Source organism: Bubalus kerabau, chromosome 18, assembly GCF_029407905.1.
Source record: "Bubalus kerabau isolate K-KA32 ecotype Philippines breed swamp buffalo chromosome 18, PCC_UOA_SB_1v2, whole genome shotgun sequence".
Lineage (NCBI taxonomy): Eukaryota > Metazoa > Chordata > Mammalia > Artiodactyla > Bovidae > Bubalus > Bubalus kerabau.
In genome coordinates, this window is record NC_073641.1 from 44774796 (window position 1) to 44782260 (window position 7465).

Consider the following 7465-nt stretch of genomic DNA (forward strand, 5'->3'; position numbering starts at 1 on the left):
TTCCTCTTCTGTTTTTATCTTTATGCAAAACATTATAAAATCACTCAAATGCTTTTTATTTTATTAGAACAAATGGATTATCTTTTTCAAAGATTATCAAACTATCAAAATTCCATGTCATTTTCCCCCGACTCTAATATTTGTGATTAATGAAGAAAAATTTTAAATTAAATCACTGCTTTTTTTGTTTGTTTGTTTTGTTTTAGTGATAAACAGCTATGAGCAGAAGCCTTTTGTTCTTCAGTCACTCAGTCATGTCTGACTCTTTGTGACTCGATGGACTGCAGCACGCCAGGCCTCCCTGTCCTTCACCATCCCCCAGAGCTTGCTCAAACTCCGTCCATTGTTAATCAGGCACTCTGTCTATCAGATCTAGTACATTAAATCTGTTTGGCTATATTACTTTGCTTATTTTCTTCCCCCTACTTCCCAGGCTGCTCTTTGGGTGAGCATCTTCTCTCTTTCATATCTGTACTTCTAATGGATGTGGGTATTTTCCTTGATTGGCAATTATCTTCACCTTGAAGGCTAAGCATGAACTTATGAAAATGAGAGATAAAATCATTTTCTCAGAGTGGCTGTTTCTAAAGTACTTAAGCTGAAAGTCCAAAAATAGGTTACCCAGTTTTCTACGTGATCCCACCTGGATTCTGGTGACAAGAGTGCAAGAGGCATGGTTAGTCAGTTAGTGTTAGTTGCTCAGTTGTGTCTGACTCTTTGTGACCACATGGACTCTATCTATGCAATTTTCCAGGCAACAATACTGGAGTGGCTTGCCATGTTCTTCTCTAGGGGATAGTCTTGACCCAGAGATTGAACCCAGGTCTCCTGCATTGCAGGCAGATTCTTTACTGTCTGAGCCACTAGGAAAGCATGCTGCAACCAATAAGGGAGTATATTTGACTCATGAATACTTCAGACCTAGCAAAGATTGCACTGAGAACTGGTAAAGAACATGACTCATAATGGGAACTCTATTTGTAATAAATCTTTTGTCATCATAAAGGATTCAAAGGAAATTACTCTCCATACTATTTACTGAAAATGTTTGTGTCTTGTCTAAGGCTGTGTCTATACAACTGAAAATGATTAGATTAGATTATTTTCTGCTATACTAATGCCAATATTAATGGCAGTGTGGATTTCTTCATGGTCGATTTGATAATTTCTTTGGAGATGGGCCATTCTTATAAAATAATAACAAGCGACTGGAATCAATTGCACTGTATTGACAAGGTTTATTGTCTTTTCTGAAATCACTTGAAAAGACGTACCTGTGAATTTCACTCAGAAAATTGACTTTGGTTACAAAAGTCCTCATGCTCTATGAGTCTCCCTCCAGAAACATATCTTTAGGAGTTTACAAACAACGTGAATAGGGTATTACATGTATAGCAGACTCAGGAAAAAATGGAAAGATTTGAAAGAATAAAAGTAACAAAAAGAGACCAATCATATGAAATGATAATCTCAAATAAGTTATAACTGAGATAATTTGGAGTATTTAGGCACTTTGTTGTCTCTATAATTTAGTGCTGAGCTGTATGAACACTGCACTTCAATAGAAATCAGAACAGCCTGATGAGATTCCATCAAAGAGATGGAAGATGCAGGTAAAATTACTAATCTCAAGCCTTTATGCACAGATGAACATGGCAATAAGAAAAAAAAAAAAACTAGTATAGAAAAACTGAAGGAAAGGCTGAAGCTTTCTGTGCATCCATAGAAATAATATATGCATTGATGCAATAGCATATGGAGATTGGTTAATTTTTACCAAGCAATTTGTGTTTTAATTGTGCTCAATTTATGATTGGGAATATGTGTTATCTAGAAAAAAAATCAATTGTAACTTCCCTACTGCCTCCATAGACTGATTTATCCAGGGTTCTCTATATAACAACTTAGAGGTAACGATTGAATCATAAAATGAATTATAGTAATTTAATCTCATAAATTCTTGAGGACTTCAAAGAGCTAGGAAAAATAAAATTATAGAACAAGAGAATATATGGATTACAGGAAAGACACAAACACAGCAAAATAGAGACACGTAGGTCTTTACATTCTTTTAAGATTTGATGAAATTAAATACTTTAACTCAGTAGCTTACTCAGCAATCATGTTGCCATAGGAGCTGAAGGATGCTACAGCCTGATTCTAAGAGATGCCTGATACTAAGAGATGGATAGTCCTCTGATGGGAAACTCTGGACTGAGGATTCAACCAACAGCTTTGCCAAGCTTTCTTAAAACTGCCACATTTTCTCCCTACTCTTGCATCTGACTTTTCTTTCTTCTCTTTCCCCTCACAAGAGTTAGCCCTGCGTTCTGTCAGCTCTTCCAACCTCCTCCAGCTCCTTCCACAATTTCCTTCATAGATGTTTTCCCTAAAAGAAAAGAAAACAAACTTTTGGACATCTAATTGTGTCTCGGTGTCATCTGCTTCTCACAGTGCCCAATAACACCAGTGGTGTCCGGGGCTATCCAAAAAGAAAAACAAGACGGGGTTTAGGACTGGCTTAATCATCACCTTGTGGGTGAAGAGGAAGGATACTGTCCTGTTTGGTAGGTGGGGCAATGACACTGCCTCATACAGAAAGAAAGAAAGAACGTGAAGTCGCTCAGTTGTGCCCGTCTCTTTGTGATCCCATGGATAGTAGCCTGCACCAAGCTCCTCCATCCATGGGATTTTCAAGGCAAGAGTACTGGAGTGGGTTGCCACTTCCTTCTCCAGGGAATCTTCCCAACCCAGGGATCGAACCCAGGTCCCTCACATTGTAGACAGATGCTTTACCATCTGAGCCAAGGCAGTGTTAATTGCTAAGGAGTTTATTGCTGGTGGCAGGAAACTATCTCAGTGGAGAAGAATGCTGTGATGGGGATGAGGATTCAGGCATTTGACAGCTGTGTGTTAACAATGCTTATAAAGACAGTGAACTTGGCTAGTTCCTTCTAAGTGTATTTATGCCCTGTGGAGGGATAGTAAGAAACTGAGGGCTGCTAACAAGCCTTGGTATCTTACAAAGAGGCCTTTATTTCCTGTAGTGAAAACATAGGCAGAGATATGCAACAGGCTGACGATCTCACAGAGCTGTAGGGCTTTGGAGGCATCTGAGTGATCACCCAGTGTTCTCTTTGTTGTGCCAAGGCCAGGGTGCTGGCTGGGGAAACCCGAGGCCCTGAAACACAGGATGGGGATACCTTGATGTTATTTCTGCACTTGTCCCTGAACTCTCTGGGCTTCAGAGGTGGACTGCCTTCTTGAGAGAGAGCTATCATTTTCACTGAAGGCCTTGTGGCTGGCATGGTGCTGCTATAATCCTCCACCAGCAGCTGCTTGGGCAAGTGGCAGCAAGTGGTAGTCACTGTGCTGTCTACTGGCTCTGCTGGTTCTGGTTAAGCAGCTGATGAGCTCAGCTGAGCAGGACGTGAACTTCATGTGTCAGCTGCACAGTGGTGGAGGTGATGATGCCCTTGTGGTGCTGCTAGCTGGCCTTGTCTGCTGGTCACCATCCTGATGCTGGCTGGCCTGGCCATTTCCCCTGCTTGCTCACTGACTGCTATGTTGTCAGCAGACATTGCTCTGGTTGCCTCAGTCTTGGTCTTGCTCCTCGGTCTGCTGTACCAAGTGGGTGTGAGTGGATATTGCCTACCCTTATGTTATTGCCCTATCTGATATTGCCCCCCTCTCCCCCACTGCTCAAGGTGACACAGTAGCAATGAAAGCATCTTTACCATCTCAGGATGGTTGTCTGCTGGCCAGGGTCATACAACTACATCCATCATCACCAGCCTCAGACAACCCAATCAGAGTCCTTCTTTCCATCACCTGCCTCAGCATCCTGAGTGAGTGTTGTGTGTGTATGTGTGAGAAGCAGATGGTGAGTGTGTCTGAGTATGTACATGCCCCAGGATGGTCTACCCCTCTGGTGGGATTGCATGGTTTGTGATTAAGAGCCTATGTATGCCTACACATTCACATCACAATTAGGTGAATGCATATCTCCTTGGATCTGGTGTTTGTGTCCATGGAATTGTGATAGTCTGCCTGTCTGGCATATGTGGGTCTCTAGGCTGAGAAGAACCTGGCAACCTTGAAAGGTCTTGACTGCTGTTAGCAACACCACTTAAATCCAACCCTGCCTTGTAACACCCTTTAGGCACTTCCATAAAAATCACTATTTTCTCACTTGAGAGCTGCAGCAAGTACCCTTCACTGAGAGTCACTGGTGGCAAAGTGGGAAGAACATGGGCTTGGAAGATCTTAACTGGGATCCCTCCTCTAACACTTACCTGCTGGGGAACTTGGACAAGTGACTTAACCTTTCTTCAGTTTAACCTTCAGACTTAACCTTACCTCAGTTTCTTGAAGGTCCTGGTCCTGGTGGGGCAATTGACTGCAGAATAAATAACATAATGGATGGAAGAACTGGGCACGTGGTAGATGTGAAGCTGGAATGGTGGCTGTTGAAACAAAACAAAACAAAACAAAAAAAACAAACTCTCCTCTGAAGGAAACAGATGATCCCCTTCTCCACTTCTGGCTGCAGGCTGGTAATTGGTAGGTCCCAGGATAACCATATTGGGTTTCATAAAGAAGGAAAGAGACTGTTGTACAATGAATGAGTTGAAAGAAATAGGTGATACATACATGAGCTAGGTTAATACTCTTGGGATGGGATTTTGAAGATGCTTCATTAAAGAGGCCAGAATGTAAGACTGTGTAAGCAAGTATTCTTGACTTGGGACAGTTAATTGACTTTCCTGGGACAAGACATATCCTAGCAAGGACCTAGGAGATGAAGTAAGCTCATGGCTGCAGTGGCTCCCGGGGACCTTAAAAAAAGTGATGATCAATGTTAAGTGGAGTAAAAATGTCTGACTTGTGTTGTCTAACATTAGAGGCAGGAATAAAGAGGCTGAGGGAAACAGGCATACTGGAGTGGATACCTTATGTGAGGCCAGAAAATCCAGCAGATTACTGTGTTCCACAGAAGAAAGCAGAGGTCGCATTATTCTCTAAGGCAATCATCAAAATGCTGGTGAGAGGGACACTAGCATCAGAAATTCTGTAGGGCCTCCTCTGTAGGCCAGAGCTGGTGGTAGAGAAAGCAGATACAGTCTTTAGAAGCCAAGTATCAGAATTACACATCAAATGCCAGGAGGACACAATTATTTTAAAGATCAGCAAGGTCAAAGGGGCAGCCAAATGAGCTTGGTCCGTGGGGAGTGGTAAAGGTGGTTATTGAAAAGTGGGATCCCTGGCAACAAGAATGGTGTTTAATAAACTGTAACCCAAAAATAAAATGGAAAGGAGGGAGGATAGAGAGGCTGAGAAGTGAAGACAATTCCCCCCCAGCAAAGTAAAAATATCTTACTTGGCACTCATATATGAGCCAATTTTCAAATACTGAACCCATAACATCCAAACAGTGGGCACACCTCACAGTGAAAGAGGTTAGGTAAAAGCCGTATGACCTTGGCATCTGCTGGTTGTATCACATAGTGCACCATCTAGAGTCAGTAAGTCCCACAGAACTAGAGAAATCTAGCCAAATTGTCAGTCCACAGGCAATACTCTGAAATTAAGCAGAGCCCTCAGGGTTTTTCCAGTGGTCATGTATGGAGGTGAGTGTTGGACTATAAAGAAGGCTGAGTGCTGAAGAATTGATGCTTTTGGACTGTGGTGTTGGAGAAGACTTGAAAGTCCCTTGGACTGCAAGGAGATCAAACCAGTCAATCCTATAGGAAATCAATCCTGCATATTCATTGGAAGGACTGATGCTGAAGCTGAAGCTCCAATACTTTGGCCACCTGATGCAAAGAGCTGACTCATTACAAAAGATCCTGATGCTGGGTAAGATTGAAGTCAGGAGGAGAAGGGAATGACAGAGGATGAGATGGTTGGATGGCATCACTGACTCAATGGACATGAGTTTGAGCAAGCTCTGGGAGATGGTGAAGGATAGGGAAATCTGGCGTACTGCAATCCATGGGGTCTCAAAGAGTTGAACACGACTGAGTGACTGAGTAACAACAACAAAATCCTCAGCATGTAGTGTATTCATTAAGTCATAAACTTCCCTGTGATGCTGTGTGTCCCTAAGGAAAGAATATGGAGATCTGGGAACCATAGCATGGAAATAGGATTATCCTCATTGACCACCATGCTCCATAACTAGGTGGGGGATTTTATTTTTCTATATACAGTACTCTGGGCTTTGCAGAGTTGGAGGTCTTTATAAGCAAAGGGGACATACTTTTGCTGGGGGACACAGAAGAGGTTCTATTGAAGTGCATGCTATGCTGCTGTCTGGGCATTTTGGATTCTTTGTAGCCAGAGACCACCAGGGTAGAAGAGAAGTCATCATACTGGCAGAGGCAATTGACCTTGATAATAAGAGGCCACGGGGCTACTTTTCAGGCAGTAAGAGTGATGAAAAATACATGTAGAACCCAGTTTGTTCAGGTGGGCACCTCCTAGTATTCACCTGCCCAGATGTAACTATGAATAGTTATGTGTAGCAGCCATCATCTGAGGGTCTGGTTAACCAGGGATACAGTAGTTGTTCAGTCACTGAGACACATCTGACTCTCTGCAATCTCATGGACTGCAGCATGCCAGGCTTCCCTGTCCTTCACTATCTCCCAGAGTTTGATCAAATTCATGTCCATTGAGTTGGTGATGCCATCTAACAATCTCACCTCTGCTTACCCCTTCTCCTTCTGCTTTTGATCTTTCCCAGCATCAGCGTCTTTTCCACTGAGTTGGCTCTTCACATGAAGTGGCCACAGTATTGGAGCTTCAGCTTAAGCATCAGTCCACTACAGGAGGGAATGGCAAACAACTCCAGTATTCTTGCCTCGAGAACCCCACGAACAGTATGAAAAGGGATACATACTTCCCAGGAAAGAAGGTTTGGATCGCACTAATATTGAGGTGCACCACCAACAATGTGCTGAGATGATCACTGAGTATAAAGGGAATTGTGAATGGATAACAGAGGAGGGATAGTTTAAATATCATTTGTAGTCTCAAGATTAGATTGACTGCATCAAAACTGCCTCTTCTGAGTTTCTCGTCAGGTAGAGAGGCCCATGGGAACCCTGGATAAGATACTCCCCAAGTAGAGAGTAAAGTAAACGTATGTGATGCAAGAGGTGGCCTGTGGCATCCATCAAATTATGTCTCTCAGAAGTTCCAAATGAGCAGAGCATAGTTCAGCAATGGTTCCTATTGCTGTGCTCTGAAAGCCATCGCCACTATCAAACCAAGGCTGACAATCCCTATCACTATTCCCAGCCAAGGCTGAGAGCTGTGCTGACAGCAGCAGGCTAGGTCATTCCTGGAGATACGGAATTCCTTTATTGGGCCTTTTTGGCTCAGTCTTTCCTATTGGTCCTTGACAATGCCAGACTTTCTTAGATCTGCCTTCATGTATTTCTTTTCTTCTTCTCAAGAG

At 42.8% G+C, this 7465-nt stretch overlaps 1 pseudogene; it reads left to right on the forward strand.

The window, feature by feature from the left end:
• Positions 1-1600: 1600 nt before the first annotated feature.
• On the forward strand, positions 1601-3852 carry LOC129633038 (transmembrane protein 125-like; annotated as a pseudogene).
• The last annotated feature ends 3613 nt before the right edge of the window (positions 3853-7465 follow it).